The 22752-nt window shown below is 42.7% G+C and overlaps 1 long non-coding RNA gene across 1 annotated transcript in view; it reads left to right on the top strand.

Moving 5' to 3' along the window:
* The window catches only part of LOC145544317 (uncharacterized), a 58898-nt gene that overhangs the window by 33408 nt on the left and 2738 nt on the right, over positions 1 to 22752 (top strand). The gene's annotated exons all lie outside the window — the stretch shown is intronic.

The following is a 22752-nucleotide window of genomic DNA, read 5'->3' as shown; positions in this document are numbered from 1 at the left end:
AAAGTAGTTATGGTTTTGTCTCATTGTCCTGCAGAAAGAAGAAGGTTCTCTACTCTGTGCTTCTTCATTCTGGGGATCCTTGGTTTAGCAACATAGCAAGGAACACCCAGATCTGAGTCCTTGCGGGTCTGTGTTGGGTTCTCAGTCCCCTTCTGGAAAATGTTTGCTAAACCCAGCTGGGTTAGGCTGGGTCCTTAGAAGCAGAGCCTGAGACAGGGGTTGTTGTGACTGTGATGTTTTGAGGGAGTGCTCCCCGCAGAAGGGGCGTAAGAGGACAAGAGCGGGGAAGGAGGGGGGGCCCCCGCATGGATGTGGCCTTGGGACTGACTTGGACCTGACCCCTGGGGAGGTTCGGAGCGTGCGCTGCATCACAGAGCTGGTCCCCTCTTCAGGCAAAGAGGCGGTGTTTCAGATCCTTGTGTTGGTCAGTCATTGTCCCCGTCTTCTCTGAAGAAGGGATGGTGGAAGCTGAAACTCCTGGATGATGTAGCTCTTTTTGGTTGGGTGCCCACAAGTTTTGCCCACAATCCTGGAGCAACAAAGTGGAAGGAGGAAGCTAAGAGGACATACTGATGGCTAGAAGTATAACCTCACAGACACCTTGGAGATACTGACATGGGATGTGCTAAGTGGGTGCAAATGGCACCTCCATGTGTATGTCTGTGTATGGGTTTCCCAAGGCACCTGGTATATTTGTTGTTGTTTAGTCGCTAAGTCGTGTCCAGCACTTTGTGACCTCCTGGACTGCAACACACCAGGCTCCCCTGTCCTTTACCATCTCCCAGAGTTTGCTCAGACTCACGTCCGTTGAGTCGGTAATGCTATCTAACCATCTCATCCTCTACCACACCCTTCTCCTCCTGCCCTCAATCTTTCCCAACATCAGGGTCTTTTCCAATGGATCAGCTCTTCACATCAGGTGGCCAAAGTATTGCAGATTCATCACAGCATCAGTCCTTCCAATGAATATCCAGGACTGATTTCCTTTAGGATGGACTAATTTGATCTCCTTGCTATCCAAGGGACTCTCTAGAGTCTTCTCCAGCAACCACAATTTGAAAGCATCAATTCGTGGTATGGGGCCCAGGCAGTTTCATCAGGATATTGAAAGGATGATGATCTTAGAAGACAGAGAACTTGGCAAAAGGGAAATATCAGGCATTCATTTTTTGATAATCCAGAGTCTGTTTAAAAGACTATGTCTGTGTCTAGGTCTAGAAGCATTTAACTATGGCAGCATGTTATGCTTTCTACTTAGTTTACCTAATATATATAGAAATTTTACCTGACCTTGTAGACTTTAACTCATGTAAATGAGGCGTCTCCAAAAGACAAGTTCAGTTCAGTTCAGTTTAGTCACTCGGTCTTGTCGGAGTCTTTGCAACCCCATGGACTGCAGCATGCCAAGCCTCCCTGTCCAACAGCAACTCCCGGAGTTTATGCAAACTCATGTCCATTGAGTCTAAAGCCATCCAGCCATCTCATCCTCTGCCACACCCTTCTCCTCCTGCCCTCAATCTTTCCCAGCATCAAGGTCTTTTCCAATGAGTCAGTTCTTCACATCAGGTGGCCAAAGTATTGGAGCTTCAGCTTCAGCATCAGTCCTTCCAATGAATATTCAGGACTGATTTCTTTTAGGATGGACTGGTTAGATCTCCTTGCAGTCCAAGGGACTCTCAAGAGTCTTCTCTAACACCACAGTTCAAAATCATCAATACTTCGGTGCTCAGCTTTCTTTATAGTCCAACTCTCACAGCCATACATGACTACTGGAAAAACCATAGCTTTGACTAGACAGACCTACGTTGGCAAAGTCATGTCTCTGCTTTTTAATATGCTGTCTTGGTTGGTCATAGCTTTCCTTCCAAGGAGCAAGCGTCTTTTAATTTCATGGCTGCAGTCACCATCTGCAGAGATTTTGGAGACCAAAAAAGTAAAGTCTGTCACTGTTTCCGTTGTTTCCCCATCTATTTGCCATGAAGTGATGGGACCAGATGCCATGATCTTAGTTTTCTGAATGTTGAGTTTTAAGTCAACTTTTCCACTCTCCTCTCTCACTTTCATCAAGTGGCTCTTTAGTTCCTCTTCACTTTCTGCTGTTAGGATGGAGTCATGTGCATATCTGAGGTTATTGATATTTCTCACTGCCAAAACCTTTGGTTGGGGAGTTACTGCAGGAGGCTCTAAATTGAGCTCTGAGACTTAAGACAAAAATGGGATAAGTGTTGAGTTACAAGAGTCTATTATTTGGAGTAAAAGGAAACTATAATGTGAAGAAAGACACAAAGCTTTATTAACCTCTCCCAGTAATCTCAACCTGAATGGGTGGAACGTGTGCCCGAGTTGACAGCCTTGTTCCTGGTTAGATGTCTCAGATGGCTCCAAACATGACTCGCAGAGATTCTAGAGCCCCTGGTGTCCTGAAATAACTTCCTTGTCTGCTTCGACTTGTCCTTGTAAGAATGGATGAACTCAGAAAGCTGGTGGACTTGAAGACATAATTGTGGCCAACTCTGTATTTTTGTGTATTGAAGGGTCTTTAAAAAGATCACAGCTTGCTAGTTGACTGTATGTCTGTGGGTCCTGCTGAAATTTTTACTGATATCAGACAGTCCAGCATCATATCTCTAAAGTTTTTCCCATTAGGTTTTCAGTAGACAGTCCTGTCTCTGCAGTCACCATTTTTCTAGACGCCTGAGTAATGTCTTCCAAGAGGCAAGGTTATTCTTGGTGAAAGAGCTTGAACAGTTTGAAAATTGAGTTTGAAAATTTTGCCTTCCGAAGAGTCACCTGATCCTAGGAACTGTGGCTATTGCCCTTTTCTGTGTTTATGTGTGATTGAGAGCTATAGAGGCAGATGCTGTTTCAACAGCACCTATTAATGGTCTGAGAAATCTGTAATTGCTACCTTCTTTCCTTCTTTCTTTCAGAAGTCTAGAGCAGAATAAGTAATTAACAGTTGATTGAGACAGTCCATTCATTTTGTTTCTGGTTAATGTCAAGAAGGCTCTAATCTTAGTGCTATTGACTCCAGGAAATGATGTGTCAGACTACCTAAAAACTGCAATGATATTATTAAAGGATGTTTTCAGAAAAGTCATTTTCTAAGCAGAGATAATAAGTCTTAAGATGTATGTGTATGCTTATATCTATAATGAGTACCTGGTGTGCTGAAATTTTTTACTTAAAGGTAAACATAGAAAGTCACATAGGAGTTGCATCCTTTATATAAATGTAACAATTGAGACATATCTTGACTTTGGGAAATGGCATACTAAGTAGCTTTAAAAAAAAAAATCCTGTGATTTAGCCAAACTTTTCCTCATTTTGCAGAGGTTTGGGGAGGAAGTAGATGTGTTTGCCTAAAGATCCCAAAAGACTTGTGAAAAGAGAAGAGGTAAGGTACCAAACCCCTTCCACCAAAACCTTTTTTTTTTTTTTTGCTGGGCCAGGTCTTAGTTGTGACACGCAGGATCTTTGATCTTCGTTTCAGCATGATGGGTCTTTAGTTGCAGCATGTGGGATCTAGTTCCCTGACCAGGGATCAAACCCAGGCCTCCAGCACTGGAAATGTGGAGCCTTAGCCACTGGACCACCACGTTGTTGTTCAGTTTCTAAGTCATCACTGACTCTTTGTGACCCCATGGACTGCAACACACCAGGCTTCCCTGTCTTTCACCATCTCCTGGAGTTTGCTTCAATTCATGTCCATTGAGTCAGTGATGCCATCCACCCATCTCATCCTCTGTCATCTCCTTCTCCTTTAACCTTCAATCCTTCCCAACATCAGGGTCTTCTCCAGTGAGTCAGCTCTTCACATCAGGTGGCCAAAGTGTTGGAGCTTCAGCTTCAGCATCAGTCCTGAACAGCATGAGTATTAAGGGTTGATTTCCTTTAGAATGGACTGGCTTGATCTCCTTGCAGTCCAAGGGATTCTCGAGAGTCTTCTCCAACACCTCAGTTTGAAAGCATCAATTCTTCAGTGCTTAGCCTTCTTTATGGTCCAACTCTCACATCCATTCATGACTACTGGGAAAACCATAGCTTTGACTATATGGACTTTGGTCAGCAAAGTTCCCTAAATCTTAAAATTAGGGAAACCTGCTACAGTGGACAGTGGTGGTCCTGATCAAGGTGCTGGGACAGAAGAGGACACTTGAATTCCCCAGGGGGAAGTTCACCACAAGGCATTGTGGGGTCTGGCTGTGATCTGAGTGCCACAGGATAGTCCCAAGTCAAGGACGGCTTCAGCTGATCCACCATGAGCCTGAGTTCAGAAGATCCACATGTGGGAGCCAGGAGACCAGCCATCTTGGATGGCTGATAAAGAGCTTAATTCCAGGTGGAAGAGTTCTAATCAAGGCAATGGCCTAGTTTGGGTATTAAGGAGTTCATTCCAGTGGCCAGTGTAGAGACTATACCTAAGAGGAACAAGAGTGGAGTCTGAGAGGCAGTTGTTGTGGTCCAGGGAGAGGAATCAGGCCAGAGGTAGAAGGGAGAAATTCAAGTAGTGAGAGTAAAGCCGTCATGTTGGTAACTGATGAATTCAGTGGGAGCAGTTCTTAATTTGTTTGCTATTTATGCTGTTCATGATTATTATAAATGGTGGACATTTGGAATAAGTGGCCAATTATTCTTTTCCTGATTCCACTTGTTTCATCTGTTGGTCTCTAAAAAGAAAATTATGACAATGGGGTTTCATTAGCTTCACTCATTTTCATCATGACCGTGGTGATCATTCCCAGTTTCTTGAGCAGAATCATCATTTTAATTTGCATAAGTGGCTTTTGGATATGCAAAGCCAATTAATTAAATGCTAGATATCAGTTGATACAGAAGAACAATTATCTTGATATGGCCATGATGTTAAAGAGAACAAATGTCTGACTGGAGGGTTTGCCAACATTTCCATTGAGTTAATTCAAGCTGCCAAAGATTGACGAGAGGAGAGCACAGAGAGAAGAAATGTAGATGGTCTTGGCCAAATGGTGTCTCTGCAGCTTAGAAGCAAGGGGAGGGGGTGATGTCATTTGGTTTTTTTTACCGAAAGTGTTTAAAATGATAAAACTAACACATTTTTGTTGTAAAACAATGGCAACAACAACGACAATAACCTAAAATGATAAGATGGGGTATATAGTAGAAATGAAAAGACATCTCCACCCCCCACGATGCCCTGCTTTCTGGACCCGGTTAGTGACCACTCTTCATAGATTCCTGTGGGCTCTTCCAGGTCGAAGGTGTCCTCAAAAAGATCCCAATCATTTTACAGAATCGAGGCCAGCACACGTGTCATTGAGGTAATCCTTGACCTATTTTGTTATCAGATAAAGTCCACTTGATGATTCAGTTCACAGCTTACTGGTTGGCTGGATGCTGGGATTGCTGTTGGCAGGAGATGCTATGCTGTTGGGACAGCAGACAGTGGGAATAAGAGAGACAGGACGGGAAGCCAGGGAGAAAGGGTCAAGTGAAGGTTGAATACAGATGGCCGCTGCCAGGCAGGAAACTAGGGCCAGCCCAGGATCGGAGGCTTGGAAGTCTCCCTTCTTTGCCTTCATTTTCTCACCCCAGTCCTAGTGCCTCTAAGGCCTGGCTGCTGAGTTTCACCCCCAGGCTTCTAAATTATTCCCCCAAAGGTCACAAAGGGACATTTGGTCAGCACACTGAATGACAGTCCCTCAGATGTCGCCTTCCTTAACCTCGTTCGGTATCTGGCGTTTCCAACCACCGTCCCCTTCACTCATCTTCCCCTGTCCTTGGCTCCGTTGCCGATGTGCTCTTTCAGTTCTTGACCATCCCTGACCTTTCCGGCCCTGATTTCCGTCCTGACTCTGTTCCTCTCCCACTCCTCAAGCTGTGGACATTGCCTACAACCCAGTCTCTTTCCTGCTCCTCTTTTCTCTGCAATCCCTGTTTCTTGGAACTTTAATTCACATCTATGTCTTAAAGAGCTTCTTGATGAAGGTGAAAGAGGAGAATGAAAAAGCTGGCTTAAAACTCAACATTCAAAAAGGAAGATCATGGCATCTGGTCTCATCACTTCATGGCAAATAGATGGGGAAAAGATGGAAACAGTGACAGACTTTATTTTCCTGGGCTCCAAAATCACTGCAGACAGTGGCTGCAGCCATGAAATTAAAAGATGCTTGCTCCTTGAAAGAAAAAACTATGACCAACCTAGACAGCATATTAAAAAGCAGAGACATCACTTTGCTGACAAAGGTCCATATAGTCAAAGCCGTGATTTTTCCAGTAGTCATGTATGGATGTGACAGTTGGACCCTAAAGAAGGTTGAGCTTCTTTAACTTGACCAAAGAATTGATGCTTTTGAACTGTGGAGTTGGAGAAGACTCTTGAGAGTCCCTTGGACTGCAAGGAGTTCAAACCAGTCAATCCTAAAGGAAATCAGTCCTGAATATTCATTGGAAGGACTGATGCTGAAGCTGAAGCTATAATACTTTGACCACTTGATTCAAAGAGCCAACTCATTGGAAAAGACCTTAATGCTGGGTCTTGAGGGCAGGAGGAGAAGGGGACGACAGAGGATGAGATGGTTGGATGGCATCACCGACTCAATGGACTCATCTGCAAGCTCCGGGAGATGGTGAAGGACAGGGAAGCCTGGTGTGCTGCAGTCCATGGGGTCACAAAGAGTTGGACAAGACTTAGTGACTGAACAACAAAAACAACAAAAATGTCTTCAACAATGATCTCTGTGAGGGAGATGCTAAAATATTATAGACATAGCTAGAAATGAAAGTAAGACTCTGGCCCCAAACTTCTCTGGGGTCTGATCTTCCATTTTCTGTCTAGACACGTCCCGTGTATATCTCATACTCAGCACTTCTAAGACTAGGGTTGTCTCTTCTCCACGTGGCAGACTCCTCAGCATGGCCTAGAGGGGTCTTCATGATCTGTCCTCACCCACCTCTGTTCAATCTCTTCTCTTGCTGCCCTCACAAAAACACCTGGTTTCCCAGTCATGTCTAAATAACCACAGATGCATGACCATGCCAGGCAATATTGTGCTTTGACGCTCTTAACTATGTTCCTTCCACCTGAATAACCCTTCTTTCTGTGCCTGGATTTCTCTTCTCCCAGACAACCCTTCTTCAATCTTCAAAACATCCTTGTGAGCATCAAAAGGAAGCATCACCTTTTCGAGGAAGCCGTCCTTGAATTCCTGGATCCACTGCCCCTCTGTGGTTTCCTGTATCACCCCTGGAAACTTCTGTTATGAAACTTGTCACATTACAGTCTGATTGGCTGTTTCCTCATTTATGTTCCCTCAGCTGTGCATCCTTTGAAGGGAAGGACTATGTCTTTGATCTCTGCACCCCCAAAGCCTAGAGAAGTATTTCACATACAGTAAGTACTTAATAAATGCTGGATGAGTACAAGAATCAGCGTCTCCCTCCTGGGTGATGGAAAAGCCATCTGATGTTTAGATCTCTAACCCTGACATCTCCCCCAAGACCAGAATCATGTCCTTCCTTTGCAACCTGTCCACTTGAATTTTCAGCAAGTTGATCAAAGATAACAGGTTCAGAGCAGAGCCCTTGATTCATTGGCCCACTAGTCTTCACCTGAGAAGGGCACAACTATTTACCCAACCACTCAGAGCGAAAACTTCAGAAGCATCCTAATTTCTCTCCTTTTCTTCCATACTACATCACATTGAATAAAACAGATCCTGTAAGCCTTATCTTATCATATATTGGGAATCTGGCTGGCCTTTGCCTTCTCTAAAAATATCACATTAGGTCAAGCCATCATCATCTCTTGCCTGGACTTGTGTATTATAGTACCTTCTTGCTTGTCTTTGTATTTCCACTTTTGTTCTCTACAAATGATTCTTTCACACAATGACCAGAAGTCCTTAGCCTGGCCTTTGGCTCCCCTTTTAGCCTCCAGATCTCTGTCACTTCCACAGAAAGGACTCTGATCACATATCTTAAAAAGTATCTCCCTGATGCTCTCGCCCTCCATACTCTCACCATGACTTTTGTCTCTCTATCCCATGACATTTTATATTTCTTTGTACATCTGCTGATGAAATCTTATCCCTGATACAGACGCTCCCTGAGGGTAAGGTCTTTGTTCACCAAATTCTTTGCTGCAGCCCAGAATTTGGAACAGTTCCTGGAATTGTAGTAAGAGCTCAATAAATATTTGACAGATGAATGACTTATTCTAGTTTGAAGGCTGTGAATCATTTCTGCCTCTTCACTTGCCTTCCTTCCTGTGTCGAGTCACCAAGTTCTTTAGTGTCTTCCTGGTGTTAATTCAATTAAGATTTATTGATGCAAATTGATTGACTTGCAGTGCATCTACCGTTAAGCGATTTACTTACCACAACTGCTGTATCAACAGAAATAATTGATGGAGTAAGAACTTTGTAAACTCTAAAGCACTGCACACACATCATTTGCCTTCCAGCAAACCCCCACCCCGAGATGACACTAATTAACATTGCTTCCACTTGAGCCTCTCACTTATCTTCCTGCTTCAAAACTCTCCCCAGATAATATATTCCAACCTCTGCGGCTGATTTAATTTTCTTAAAGCATTGCTATAGTTATGTTCCTCTCCTACTCAAAATCTTTGACTGTCTTCCAATTTCTGACCAAAGAATATATACAAATCCTTGGCTTGTAACCAGGATTTTCCCCAACCCAAGTTCAGATGGCCTTTCCAGGGTCTTCCTCTGTTATCCACTGAAGCTCTTGATGTTCAAGTCCATCTAGACCACTCAGTTGTCCTTGAGGACAGCTACCGTTCCCCCTCCCCTTCACTCATGGTCTCCCTCTGGCAGGAGTACTTCCTGTACACCTTCCCCTGAAAAATTCACACCTAGTAGGTTCAGAGCAAATGACCTCACAGCGATGCTATCCTCCCAGGGTTTTTCCACTTCCAGGGAATGTTAATAGCATTTAGTTCTTCCTGTTGAGGGAGCACTCATCTCCCATCCAGCATTTCCTTAAAGGAGGAAGGGAGGAAAAGGATGCAAGGAATAATTTTTGTATCTCTTTCTTCTCTCTCCATCTTGATTAGGGAGGTAGAGAAAGTTGGACGTCCGTTTGTCCAAGCTTCTCTGATTGCTTCCCCCCATCTTCCAAATGGGCCATGTGACTGTCTCTCTGGGATCTGCCTTTCGACAACCAGCTTGCATTTGTGGCTCCTGCCTCTTTAGGAGAGACTTCGAAGATGGGTTTTCATCTTGTTGGATGTAGTGGCCTGCCTTTCTGAGTGGGAGGAGCCTACATTTGCTACAGGATGAGCTCCATTTTCCAACCTAGCCTTCCTGAATTGTAAATTTAATGCTTTGGCCTTCATGCATTGGACTCTATTTCTTAATTGTTTCTGGATTCTGAAGAGGAAGAGCAATTAATTATCACCCTCCCTTAAACTCAAACATCACCCAGATGATCTTTTTTAATGCACTCTCCTATAGTACAGAATTTATAATATCTTATTCAGGATTTGTAACCTAAGATCAGAGGCATATAGAAAAGAGAGGCAATATTCTATACTGTTATTCGTCCTGAATCTCTTTAGACTTCAGGTTCATGGGCCAGGATTTATCGGCATGGAGGTCATGATGGGCAAATAAAGCTGACAGTAAGAAACAAAATTAAAAATAAAATACATATGATGAGAAATGGGAAATTTCCTGTAGGAATTATGGCTGAAATTCAAAGCTAGTTAAGATGTATGACAAATTCCCTGTGTTATAAAGAGCAACGCTAGACACATTTCTGCAGGAAATCTTCTGAGAGGTGAAGAAACCGATTCTTTGTCAGCTCCATCAACTCCATCAACCACCTTCAATTATATAAGAAAAAGCTGGATGATGCTTTAGGTGGGATTCTTAGGTATAAGAGCATCACAGTATTTTTCTGGTCTTCTCTCTGGGGTGAGAAAGGAGGGTTGTCCCTTTAAGCCAAGTTAGAGTGGTCCTCAAGGAAACCTAGAAAGGAGGAAAGTCTGCCAGGAGGGGACATTGACATCCCCCAACCATGAAACTAGGGCCTTCCCCTTGCCTGGGGGTCCCCAGGGTGGGAGGCTGACCGGAACTGTCTGAGAGGGCAACTGAGGACTGAGGACAGGAACGAGCGTCCAGGACCTCAAGAGTGTGATAGAGATGCATGTCTGAGCAACCACAAAGAGGGCATTCAGCTGACCAGGTATGGATTATTTTATTAATCCTCAATGCAAACCTAAGGAGTGATGCTTTTATTCCCATTTTATAGATGAGAAAATAGACACGAAGAAGTTGTTTACTCTGGATCATAGAATTAGCCTGGTGCTGACCAGTGTTGAAGAGCAGATCGTTGGCTTGATTTTGATACGATTTATCTGTTCTTGGAGTTCCCTCATAGCTCAGTCGGTAAAGAATCTGCCTGCAATGTAGGAGACCCGAGTTCGATTCCTGGGTCGGGAAGATCCCTTGGAGAAGGAAATGGCAACCCACTCCAGTATTCTTGCCTGGAAAATACCATGGACAGAGGAGCCTTGCGGGCTACAGCCCATGGGGTCGCAAGAGTCGGACATGACTTAGCGACTAAACCGCCACCACCATCTGTTCCATGCTCAAATTGAATATTCCCAGCTCCCCTCTCTCTCCTGCACTCTTCTCTCTCCCTGAGCTCAAGGCTTTTATATGCAACTGCTTCCATGAGAGCCCTATTTGGGTATTTAATAGGCAATGGAAAAGTAACACATATGAAATGAAAACTCTTGGTGGAAATGCTATTCTGGTCTCACTTTTCCCCATCTCAGTTGCTTAAGCTAGACCCTTTCTGTCCCCCTCTCCTGTCAAATATTCTTTGTTCATGTAGAACTCAAATCCATCCACTTCTTTCCCTGTCTACCGCCCCCTTCTTGGTCCAAGCCCCATCCCCTGCTGTCTTTATTCTTTCCTCTTCAGACCGCAGAAGACACTCCCTTCATTGGTCTTGCATTTCTCTCCAAATAAAAGCCCCACTGTGTGCTCTGGAGCCCTGGGAGGCCTGGCTTCTGCTGCTCTCACCCTTCCCCCACTTCCCACTGGACTTGAACAGCACCACCTCTGCTCTGTTCCCTGGGAGCTTGGGCACTTGCCCATGTCTTCTCTATGCCTAGGATGCTCTCGTCCCATCATTTTGCATGGGTAGGTCATCTTCGATGGACATGAGTTTGAGCAAGCTCCAGGAGAAGGTGAAGGACAAGGAAGCCTGGCATGCTGCAGTCCAGGGGGGTAGCAAAGAGTCGGACACGACTGAGCAATTAAACAAAACAAGATCCTTTTCATCTAACTAAAGGGCCTCTTGATGAAAGTGAAAGAGGAGAGTGAAAAAGTTGGCTTAAAGCTCAACATTCAGAAAACTAAGATCATGGCATCCAGTCCCATCACTTCATGGCAAATAGATGGGGAAACAGTGGCTGACTTTATTTTTTTAGGCTCCAAAATCACTGCAGATGGTGATTGCAGCCATGAAATTAAAAGACGCTTACTCCTTGGAAGGAAAGTTATGACCAACCTAAACAGCATATTAAAAAGCAGAGACATCACTTTGTCAACAAAGGTCCATCTAGTCAAGGCTATGGTTTTTCCAGTGGTCGTGTATGGATGAGAGAGTTGGAGTATAAAGAAAGCTGAGCACCAAAGAATTGATGCTTTTCAACTGTGGTGTTAGAGAAGACTCTTGAGAGTCCCTTGGACTGCAAAGAGATCCAACCAGTCCATCTTAAAGGAGATCAGTCCTGGGTGTTCATTGGAAGGACTGATGTTGAAGCTGAAACTCCAATACTTTGGCCATCTGATGCAAAGAGCTGACTCATTTGAAAAGACCTTGATGCTGGGAAAGATTGAAGGTGGGAGGAGAAGGGGATGACAGAGGATGAGATGGCTGGATGGCATCCCCGACTCAACGAATATGAGTTTGAGTAAGCTCCGGGAGTTGGTGATGGACAGGGAGGCCTGGTGTGCTGCGGTTCATGGGGTCACAAAGAGTAGGACACGACTGAGCGACTGAACTGAACTGAACTGAACTCATAAGTCACCTTCTCATTGCTATTCCTGGTGACTCCATCTCTCTTTCCCGTTGATTTTTTTCATAGCCCTTCATACAATTGATAATTATCCTCTGCATTCTTTTTTTGCGTTAGTTTTTGGAAGTATTCATTTCTATCTCCTCCCTTCTGAGCCCCCTGAAGACGGGGCCTTGCTTACCTTCTTCTTCATCACCGTATTCCCAGAATCTAGCATATCACTTTTATGGAATATGTGCTCAACAAACACCAGTTAAGTAAATGAGTGGAAGTTTCACTAAACATTTGTTGTATAGAAAGAACCATATGGGCTTCCCTGGTGGTCCAGTGGTTGAGAATTCCCCTTGCAATGCAAGAGACATTGCTTCCATCCCAGATCCGGGAAGATCCCACAGGCCTCGGGTCAGCAGAGACCGTGAGCCACAACTCATGAGCCCGCCCTCTGAATCCCTCCAGCTGCAACTACTGGGCCCACACATCACAACTACTGAAGCACATGTGCCCTAGAGACTGCGCTCCACAATGAGAGAGGCCACCAAAACGAGAAGCCTGCACACTGCAACTAGAGAAAGCCCACCCAGAGCAACAAAAACCCAGCACAGCCAGAAAATATATATATATATTTTTAAAGAGAGAGCACCATGTATCAGAGGCCATATACTGGACATAGTCAAGTTTTGACCTGATGGGAGTGGAGGTTTGCTGGGGGCGCAAAAGCACATGGTCATCATGATTAGGACAATTGCCTCTTTTGGAGACACTGAAAAAGCACCACCACTCACTCATACTTATTCCCGTGTTCAAACAATATTTATCATGTTCTCAGGTTCGAAGCACTGGGTTAGTGGCCAAGGATAAAATGACATAGGCACAGTCCCTGCCCTCTAACCTTCTGGTGTAGCATCCTCCTCCAGAAAAGAGCAGGGGAGAGTGGGGAAGGGACAATAACGGAGCAAGTCTTTATAATGCCTGCAGGAAGTTGAACTGTCAGTATTTTAACCTTGTGTTAGTCACTCAGTCAGGTCTGACTCTTTGCGACCCCATGCACTGTAGCCCTCCAGGCTCCTCTATCCATGTGATTCTCCAGGCAAGAATACTGGAGTAGATTGCCTTGCCCTGTCCAGGGAATCTTCCCGACCCAGGGATCAAACCCTGGTCTCCTGCATTGCAGGTGTATTCTTTATGCTCTGAGCTGCCAGGGAATCTTAAATACGATGTAAAAGAAAAACACAGTAAGAGTCTGCACTTGATAGCAAAATGCCCACTCTTTAAAGATAAGAACCATTGAGTACCTGAAGCAGAACTTCATCTAAAGATCAGTGAGATTAGTTGGTGTGAACATCATGGTCCTTCTCTAATGTGAAAACTGTAAGTTGGCAATCCAACAGCTGAAACTTAGAGCTCAAGATACTCTGAGCTATTTAGAAATTATACCAGCCCTATTATTCAAGACTTCTGCCAATATCCACTCCTAATGCAAGGGAACAGGGAACAGTGGAAAAGGCAATGGAAAAGTTGAAATTGAAAAACTGGATGAGAGTTCCTGCTTTGTTCCTACCAGCTCAAGCACCTTAAGAATTTACTTAATCTTTTCTGGCCCCAGATGACTCATCTATGTCTTAGAGATGAGAAAAAGCACATATCTCATGATATTGTTGTAGATTAAATGAGCTAACCCATGCAAAGTGCTTAGCATAGTGCTAGTCACCTAGCACAGGGAATTATGTTACATAACAGTAACATGATTTGGGGGAGAAATTATTATAGTAACACCCAAGTCATAGGGTTGTCGTGAGGAGTAAAAGATGTGTGTATGTGTGTGTGTGTATGAGCACACCTGTGTTTAATGCCTATTACAGTGCAAAACACGGTAAGACAATAAATAATGGTTGAATAAGCTAATGTATTGGAAAATCTACAAGGTGTAGATTGTTATAAAAGTGCTTCTGCTTTTTATTATTTATTGTCTCAATAAAAATAGGTCAAGTAACCAAAGGCCTGTGTGTGACAAAAAAAAGAGAAAGATGCTCAAAATTTTCCCAACTAACCAGGAATGATATTTAGAATACTTAGCAATCGGTAGGGCACGTATGCAGATCGATCAGAATGGATGCCAGCAGTAGCTACAGAGAGTAGGGTTCCAAGACCTCCCACCCTTCCCAGCATTATCCCTTTAGCTAGAGATTGTGGGAAAGCCTTGGAGGAGCCCTAAGGAGGAACCAGAGAAAAAGAAGAGAGGTCTGGGGTAGAGACGTTCGTGTAGCATAGAAGTCATTTTCTAACAAATACAAACCAATTTTGCTATGGACCTGGAAGATATCATGCTTAGTGAAATAAGTTGGACACAGAAATGCAAATACTGTATTTATCACTTATATGTGGAATCCAAGAAATAAGACAAACAGAAACAGACACACAGGTATTGAGAACAAACTCCTGGATACCACTGGGGAAGAGGAAAGGAGAAAGGGTAAGATAGGAGCAGGGGGTTACGAGGCACAGATTGCTGGGTATAAAACAGACAACAGCAAGGATACATTGTACAGCGTAGGGAAATACCGCCATTGTTTTGTATTAACTTTAAAGGGAGCATAATCTATAAAAATATTGCATCACTATGCTGTACCCTGGAAGACAATTTTGTAAACAAATTGTATTTCGCTATAGGAAACTATTTCGCTGATTTAATATCTGGGTTGGCTGTGTTGTGCCTATGTTCTGCGAGTGTGCATGCTCAGTCGTTTAGTCGTGTCCAACTCTTTGCAATCCTATGAACTGTAGCCCACCAGGCTCCTCTGTCCATGGGATTCTCCAGGCAAGAAGACTGGAGTGGGTGGCCATGCCCTTCTCTGGGGGATCTTCCCAACCCAGGGACTGAACCTGAGTCTCTTACATCTCCTACATCAGCAGGCAATTTCTTTACCACTAGCACCACCCGGGAAGCCTGCCTATGTTCTGATGCAGCTCTGAACTGTACCCTGTGGGAACTGGAGTTGAAAGGAGAGGGAATATATCCCATGTGTACTGTTCTCCCATTCACTTTCCATCCTAAACTAGGGTTTGTTTGCTTCTAAGTAATGTTCTGTCAAAGAACTAGGTCAAAGAAAACACCCCTGAGAGCTCAGCATCAGGAGAAGGGTGTGAGTGTTCCTTTAGGGACCTGTCAAATGCAGTCTGTTTTTGGTAACACGTGGGTGAGTTGCCAACTGCATCATCCGTAGCTGTTCTCTGCTCTTGATAATACATTATTAGTCATCTTTACTCTGACAAATTCCTCATTATGAACTATAGATTCGATGCTGAATTTCAAATCCACTTGAGTAACAATATGTATAACTGGAAAGTTAGAAATCCTGCATTATTTGAAAAAAAGCAACTTATTTGATGATCAGAGGGCAAGTTGGTGAATAAACAAACTTCTAGTCACTATATTATAAAAATGCTAATAAGGAATTGATATTTAATATTCCTCTGTATAACTCATTTAAGATCTATATTGATAAACTAAATATCCTCACAAGTCAGTGGCCTCTGTGGGGTTTGAAGTCTGGAAATTATAGTTAGGAGAGTTGGAAGTGAGATCACAAATCTTTATGTTCTTTTCCAAGTGAAAGATGTTTGAAAAGGCTGTGTAAGCTGATTAGCACAAATGACTTCCATAATTCACCTCCTGGAGAGCTTATGTGAAAGTATTTTTTGCAAAGTGCATTAGCCAGGATTCTCCAGAGAAATAGAACCAAAGATTTGTCTCTACCTCTATCTCACTCTCTATTTCTAATCTTTGTATCTATTTTTCTATCTATTGATCTGTGAGATTTATTTTAAGGAATTGGCTGTATATCTAATCTTTATATTTGTTTTTCTTTCTTTCTCTCTCTTTCTATCTACCCATCTATCTATGAGACTTATTTTAAGGAATTGGCTTATGCAGTTGTGGAGGCTTGGGGAGTCCAAATTCTGATGGGATAGGCCAGCAGGCTGACGACCCTGGGAAGAGTTGTAGTTTGAGTCCAAAGGCAGTCTGCTGGTAGAATTTCATCTTTCATGGATGAGGTCAGTCTTTTTCTATTAGGCCCTTTAACTGATTGGATGAGGCCCACCCACACTATGGAGGGTAATCTGCTTGACCCTAAGTCCACCAGTTTAAGTGTTAATGTCCTCCAAAAAAATACCTTTGGAGAAACATCAAAAACAATGCTTGACCAACTATCTGGGAATGAGGGCCCAGCTAAGTTGACACATAAAATTAGCCACCACATAATTTGCTGTGAAGTATAACCAATATTTTTATTGTTATTTATCTATTTGTAAGAGAGAGCTGCCAAAATGGCCAAACAGGAATAGCTGTAAGTTGAGATATTAAACTGGAAAGAAGACAACTTAGGGGCTTATAGTAATACAAAGATAGTAACACCTGTATGTTCTCACAACCCAGATATATATATCACCCACACATTGTATATCTCTAGGTTGTGAGAACATCAAGGTGTTACTATCTTGTATCTCTCTGTACCTTATACTATCTTATAGGTATATATATCTTAAATACATATTTTATATATCTATCTTACATATCTTCTGCATTTTCAAAATGCTCAAACGTCTGCATATGAAAGGCAAGGACTTTCAGAGGAGATGGATTTTGACTCAGGATGAATTGGAACCTTCAATGAATGATGACTTCTGGCCACAGCTGACCCTACACAGTGTCACTCCTTATCTTCTGTGGTGACTTTACTGCCCACTGCTCACAGTGACTGTCACAAAGTCTCCCCTTTTCCCTCAAGTCCCTACCCTCCCATTCACTTTATTTCCCTCAATGCAGAAACAAAAGTCCACCGATTCTGTAGCATCCTTCTTAAACACCTCTATTTTCAGAACTTCTTTCTTTCTATCTCAATGAATAGATTTCCTGGATTTTCCCCAAGACCAGTTTACCTGCTTCTGTGCTTGGCTCATTCCTTTCCACCTTCTCCAGGTCCTTGCTCATTTGATGAACATACAATTTTTTAGAAATAAATATGAGACGTTCTTTGCACTTAATATTTTGTAGCAGTTAGCTTTTTCATCTCATTGTCTGCTATGCTAAGCTTATGGCTGACAGGATTTATATGTAAACCAGATGAGGAACATATTTATCTATCTATCCATCTCTCACCTATCTAACTTCTATCTATCTTGGTATGTTTGGACTACTGTGGGGGTAAGTGAAGTGAAGGGAAGTGAAGTGAAGTCACTCAGTTGTGTCCGACTCTTTGAGACCCCATGGACTGTAACCTGCAAGGTTCCTCCATCCATGGGATTTTTCAGGCAAGAATACTGAAGTGGGTTGCCATTTCCTTCTCCAGGGGATCTTCCCAACCCAAGGATCAAACCTGGGTCTCCCACACTGCAGGCAGACTCTTTACCGTATGAGCCACCAGGGAAGTCAGGGAAGTGTGGGTGTAAAGATAACAAAAAGAAAAGCAGACATGCAAAAACAGAGAACCATAGAGTGTGAAGTGTTTGTGGGCAGAGAGACTGAGAATTCTTTGCTATTTGTACTAAGCTTTAACACACGCTAGCTGAGAATGCGTGGGGCATAGTGACCAGAATCACCCACTTACTATGCATCAAAGGCAAGTTGCAGACAATAGCGACATGGATGCAATGATAAGGCTTCCTCCCTTCCATATTTACCTATCCCCACTGCTGGACCCACTATCTTGTATATCTTAATATATAATTTACAAAAAAATAATTCCCCCCTTTAAATGCACAGTTTGATGAGTTTTGAAAGATGTATGCAGTTATGCAATCACCAGCACACTCAAGACATAGTTTCAATCCCATCATTCCCCCAAAGTCCCCTCATGTTCCTTTGCATTTAAATGTCCCCCACTCACAGTTTTAGTAAACCCTGATCTGGTTTCTCTTGGTGTCCTGAACTGCATGTTTGTATCTCCCCAAGATGGATGTGTTGAAACCCTAACCCCTAACAGGTGGGGCCTCTGGGAGATAATTAGGTCATGAGGGTGGGGCCCACATCATGGGGTTGCTGCCCTTATTATCAAGCTGTCTGCTGTCTCTACCATGTAAAGATGCAATGGGAAGATGTGCTTCTGTAAACCAGCAAGAAGGCTCTCACCAGACACCAAATCTGTCTGCACCTTGATCCTGGATTATCCAACCTCAAGAACTATGAGAAATGTTTGCTGTTTAAGCCACCTAGTCTATGGTATTTTTGTTATAGCAACTTGAGATGACCAAGACACTTAGTATTGACCAGTGTTGCCTTTTCTAGAGTGGAATTACATATTAGTTTTGACTGTGTGAATAAATGGTGGCAGACAGTAAAACTTGTTTATGCTTGATTTCTTTTCCTCGACATAATATTTTTGAGATTCATCTATGTTATTATATATATCAGTAGTTTGTTCCTTTTTATTCCTCAGTGCTATTTTATTGTATTTGATGGTGGTGGTTTAGTTGCTAAGTTGTATCCCACTCTTTGCGACACCGTGGACTATAGCCCACCAGACTTCTCTGTCCATGGGATTCTCCAGGCAAGAACACTGGAATTGGTTGTCATTTCCTTCTCCAGGGGATCTTCTTGACCCAGGGATTGAACCCAGCTCTTCTTCATTGCACCACGGAGCCACCCGGGAAGCCCTGTATTATTGTATAAATATACCATAATCTGTTTATCCAAGAAAATCACACGTTTGAGTTGTTTCCAATGTTTGGCTCTTATGAATAAAGCTACTGTGAATGTTTGTGTGTGTGGACATAAATTTGAATATTTGGTAGGGGGTACATGCTCAGGAATAAGAAAGTAAGTATATGTTTAGCTTTACAGGAAATTGCCAAACTGTTTTCTATCAGCAATATTGCTTCATTTCTTCCTGCCAATATTTTAAAATTTGTCCATTCTAATAGATGGATAGCTGTATTTTATTTTTGGCTTTTAATTTTTTGCATTACCTAATGACTAATGATGTTGTTTGTCTTTTGGGTATTCATATACCATCTTCTTCTGTGAAGTGCCTGTTTAAGCCTTTGCATATTTTTATTGAGTGTTTATCCTTTTATTATTCAATTGTAAGAATTCTTGGTATATGCTGAATTCAAGTACTTTGTCAGATACATTCATTGCAAATATTTTCTCCCCATCTGTGGCTTGTCCTTGCTGCTGCTAAGTCACTTCAGTCATGTCCAACTCTGTGCGACCCCATAGAAGGCAGCCCACCAGGCTCTGCTGTCCCTGGGATTCTCCAGGCAAGAATACTGGAGTGGGTTGCCATTTCCTTCTCCAGTGCATGAAAGGGAAAAGTGAAAGTGAAGTCGTTCAGTCATGTCCGACTCTTAGCGACCCCATGGACTGTAGCCTACCAGGCTCCTCCATCCATGGGATTTTCCAGGCAAGAGTACTAGAGTGGGGTGCCATTGCCTTCTCCAGTGGCTTGTCCTTACATTTTCTTAATAGCATCTTTTGAAGAAAAGTTTTTAATTTTATAAAACTCAAGTTTATTCTTTTTTCTTTCATAATGCAAGCTTCTGTATTCTACCTAAGAAACCCCCAATGTTGGGAAGATTTTCTTTTTTGTTTATTTTTATAGAAGTTTTTATAGTTTGTCCTTTTATGTTTACCTCTCATCTATTTTGAACTACTTTTTATGTATGCAGTGAGCTAAGAGTTGAGGTTAATTTTTTGTGAATGGATATGCAGTTGTTCAACATCATTTATGGAAAAGACTATTGCTATTAATTTATCTTGGCATTTTCAGCAAAAATCAATGGACCGTATTTGTTGGCATCTGTTTCTGAACTCTCTCTTCTGATCCATTTATTTATGTGTCTATCTTTGTATGAGTATCACATTGTCTTGGTTTCTGATGCTTTACAGTAAGTTTTGAAATCAGGTGATGTAAATTCTCCAACTTTACTCTTTTGTTTCAAAATAGTTTTGGCAATTCTAAGTCATTTAGATTTACAAAAAACTGTAGAATCTAAGTCTTTTAAAAAAAAACTGCCTGCTGCTATTCTGATTGGGTAGAATTGACATCTTAACAATATTGAGTCTTTTAATCTGCAAATTTTGTTGTTGTTGTTCAGTCCCTCAGTCATGCCTGACATTTGTGACCCCACGGACTGCAGCACGCCAGGCTTCTCTGTCCTTCACTGTCTCCTGGAGTTTGCTCAAACTCATGTCCATTGAGTTCATATGGCTCTCCATTAATTTGGCTCTTCTTTAATTTCTCCCATCAATATTTTGTATTTTTCAAGATACAGAGCCTATATATACATGTATTCAAATTTGCTATTAACTAGTTTGTGTTTTTTGATGCTATTAAAAATGGCTTATTTTGGAAATTTCAGTTTTCATGTTTGTTGCTGATACATAGAAATATAATTGGTTGCTGACCTTGTATCTAAAACCTTGCTAACTCCATTTAATTAGTTCTATCAGTTTTGTTATGTTTTTTTAGATTCCTTAGGTTCTCTATGTATGTATTCCCTTTAAAGTCAACTCCATATCCCTGAATGTTTTCCTTGGAGAGCTGGACTATAAGCATTTCTTCGAATCTGTGGTTTCTCTCCATCCTCTGTGTCTGGGCTTTGGCTCTTTTTGTTTTAGACTCTGACCTCATCAGCAACTCCGATCTTGGAGCCTGTTGTTTTCTTGGTGGGAATGCCTTACTCTACATTCAGCTCTAGCACTAACCTCAAGAATCCTAACTTCCTTCCTAGATGCATCTGGAATGGAAGGCCATTTCACATTCCTCAGGATCATGACCTGTAAAAATATGGGATAAAGTTTTAGGGTGATACAGAGGTGGAACAATTAAAGAAAAAAGCAATCACTTTAGAGAGACATGCACTGTTCACCAAGCACTATTTACAAGGAGTTTTACCAGCATAGCACTGACTGAAAAAAAAATCCACAACATCAAAGTTGTGAGTTGTGTTTTATTTGGCAGGTTTCCTGAGAACTTCAAGCCAAGGAGATAGGACTCTCAGATGGCTCTGAGAGAACCGCTCTGAAGAGATAAGGGAGGAGCCAGGATATATAAGAGTTTTGTAAGAAAAACCAGGATATCAGAACATCGAAAGATGACTGTTAAGTGAAGAAAATGAGATATCTCAAGTTAATGAATTCAGTGCTTTTCTATACATGGGAAGATGCAAAAGTCTGAACTCACTGACATTATTCCTTTGACGTGGACCTCAGCTCTCTGGGGCTAGTATCCTGTGTTTTCACAACCTGAGTTTCCTCAGGGGGCACCCTTGGGGACAGGTACTTGCAGTGGTTGCGGGCTTGATGGCGGGCATCCTGTTTCCATCCTGAGATGGCTTGATGGCTACAACATCCTTTGTTCCCTGATATAGCAGATGTCATTCTTGGTCCACAGTGCAATGCAGTAGAATTGAAATGTAGTGCCGATAGAGTTATGTATGGTCCAATTATACTATGTAACAAGCAATTATAAAACCTTAGTGCAGTCGACACTAAGAATATGTTTTCCATGCGTCTAAGGTAAACTGGCAGACCTCAGCTGGCCATGGCTGGTGCAACTGGAGGGGTGTTGCTCACTCCACGTGCTTCTCATCTTCCAACTGGCAGCCAGGGCACGCACCCATGTGACGACAGTGGCACTAGAGAGAGTAAGCACAGTGTGCACCCCCATCTCGAGCCTCTGCTTGTGTCACGGCTGCTAACCTCTGCCTGTGAGTGACATGATTAAGCCCAAGGTCAAGGGGTGCAACAGAGCACCCTGCTCCCTTCGGAGTCACATGGCAAAGAGTGTGCGTGTAGGAAGGTGTTAATAATGGGACCAAAGGACTCTACTAAACTGCCAGAAACTCACTAGGTATTGGGCTTCCCAGGGGCTCAATGGTAAATACCCCTCCTGCCAACGCAGGAGATGCAGGAGTTTCGGGTTTAGTACCTTTGTTGGGAAAATTCCCTGGAGGAGGAAATGGCAACCCACTCCAGTATTTTTGCCTGGGAGAGTCCGTGGACTGAGGAGCCTGGTAAGCTGCAGTCCATGTGATCGCAGAGAGTCAGACGTGACTGAATGACTGAACATGCACACATTGGGTATTATCTGTAGATGTATTTGAGTGCGCTCAAATTTGAGGTTAAATAAACCACATGCAATTTGCAATTGATAGTACATGTTCAGCTATCTTCCCAAAATCAGGAGCAAATAATGTTTGTTTAATGAAGTTCTGATTTAGCCCCTTCAGATGTTGTTTTAGTTGTCTGAAATTGGAAAGCACTCATTGGCTGTTACTTACCATTTTGGTACCCAAAACCAAAAAACCAATTATCATCCACAGAGACATTGGAGAAGTTAAATAAATCCACATGTGAAGTACGTAAGACACTGTTTGGTCTTTTGGTTGGTAAGTGTTGGTTATTTGTATTCTTATTTTCTGAAACTTAAAACTTATCATGACACTCCTCTGCTAATCCTCTCCCTGGCTCCCAATCTTGCCTGAAACTCTGGTTCTCAAAGTTCAGTTTGCCTCAGGATCACCTGGGTAGCTTGATAAACATACATAGTTCTGCATTCCATTCCATGCGTTCTGACTCAGTAGTTTGGGATGGGGCTCAGAAATCTTTACTTCTATAAGCACACAGGTCATCCAGATGAAAGCAGTACTTGCATCACACTTGGAGGCACGTAGACCACAGGGAAAAATCCAGGCTCTTCAGCATTGCACCCAAG

Source organism: Giraffa tippelskirchi, chromosome 1 (genome assembly GCF_054371585.1).
Source record: "Giraffa tippelskirchi isolate mGirTip1 chromosome 1, T2T-mGirTip1v1.2.pri, whole genome shotgun sequence".
In the NCBI taxonomy this organism is placed as follows: domain Eukaryota; kingdom Metazoa; phylum Chordata; class Mammalia; order Artiodactyla; family Giraffidae; genus Giraffa; species Giraffa tippelskirchi.
The sequence above is the reverse complement of the archived record's forward strand: the minus strand, read 5'-3'. Positions and strand labels throughout refer to the sequence as shown.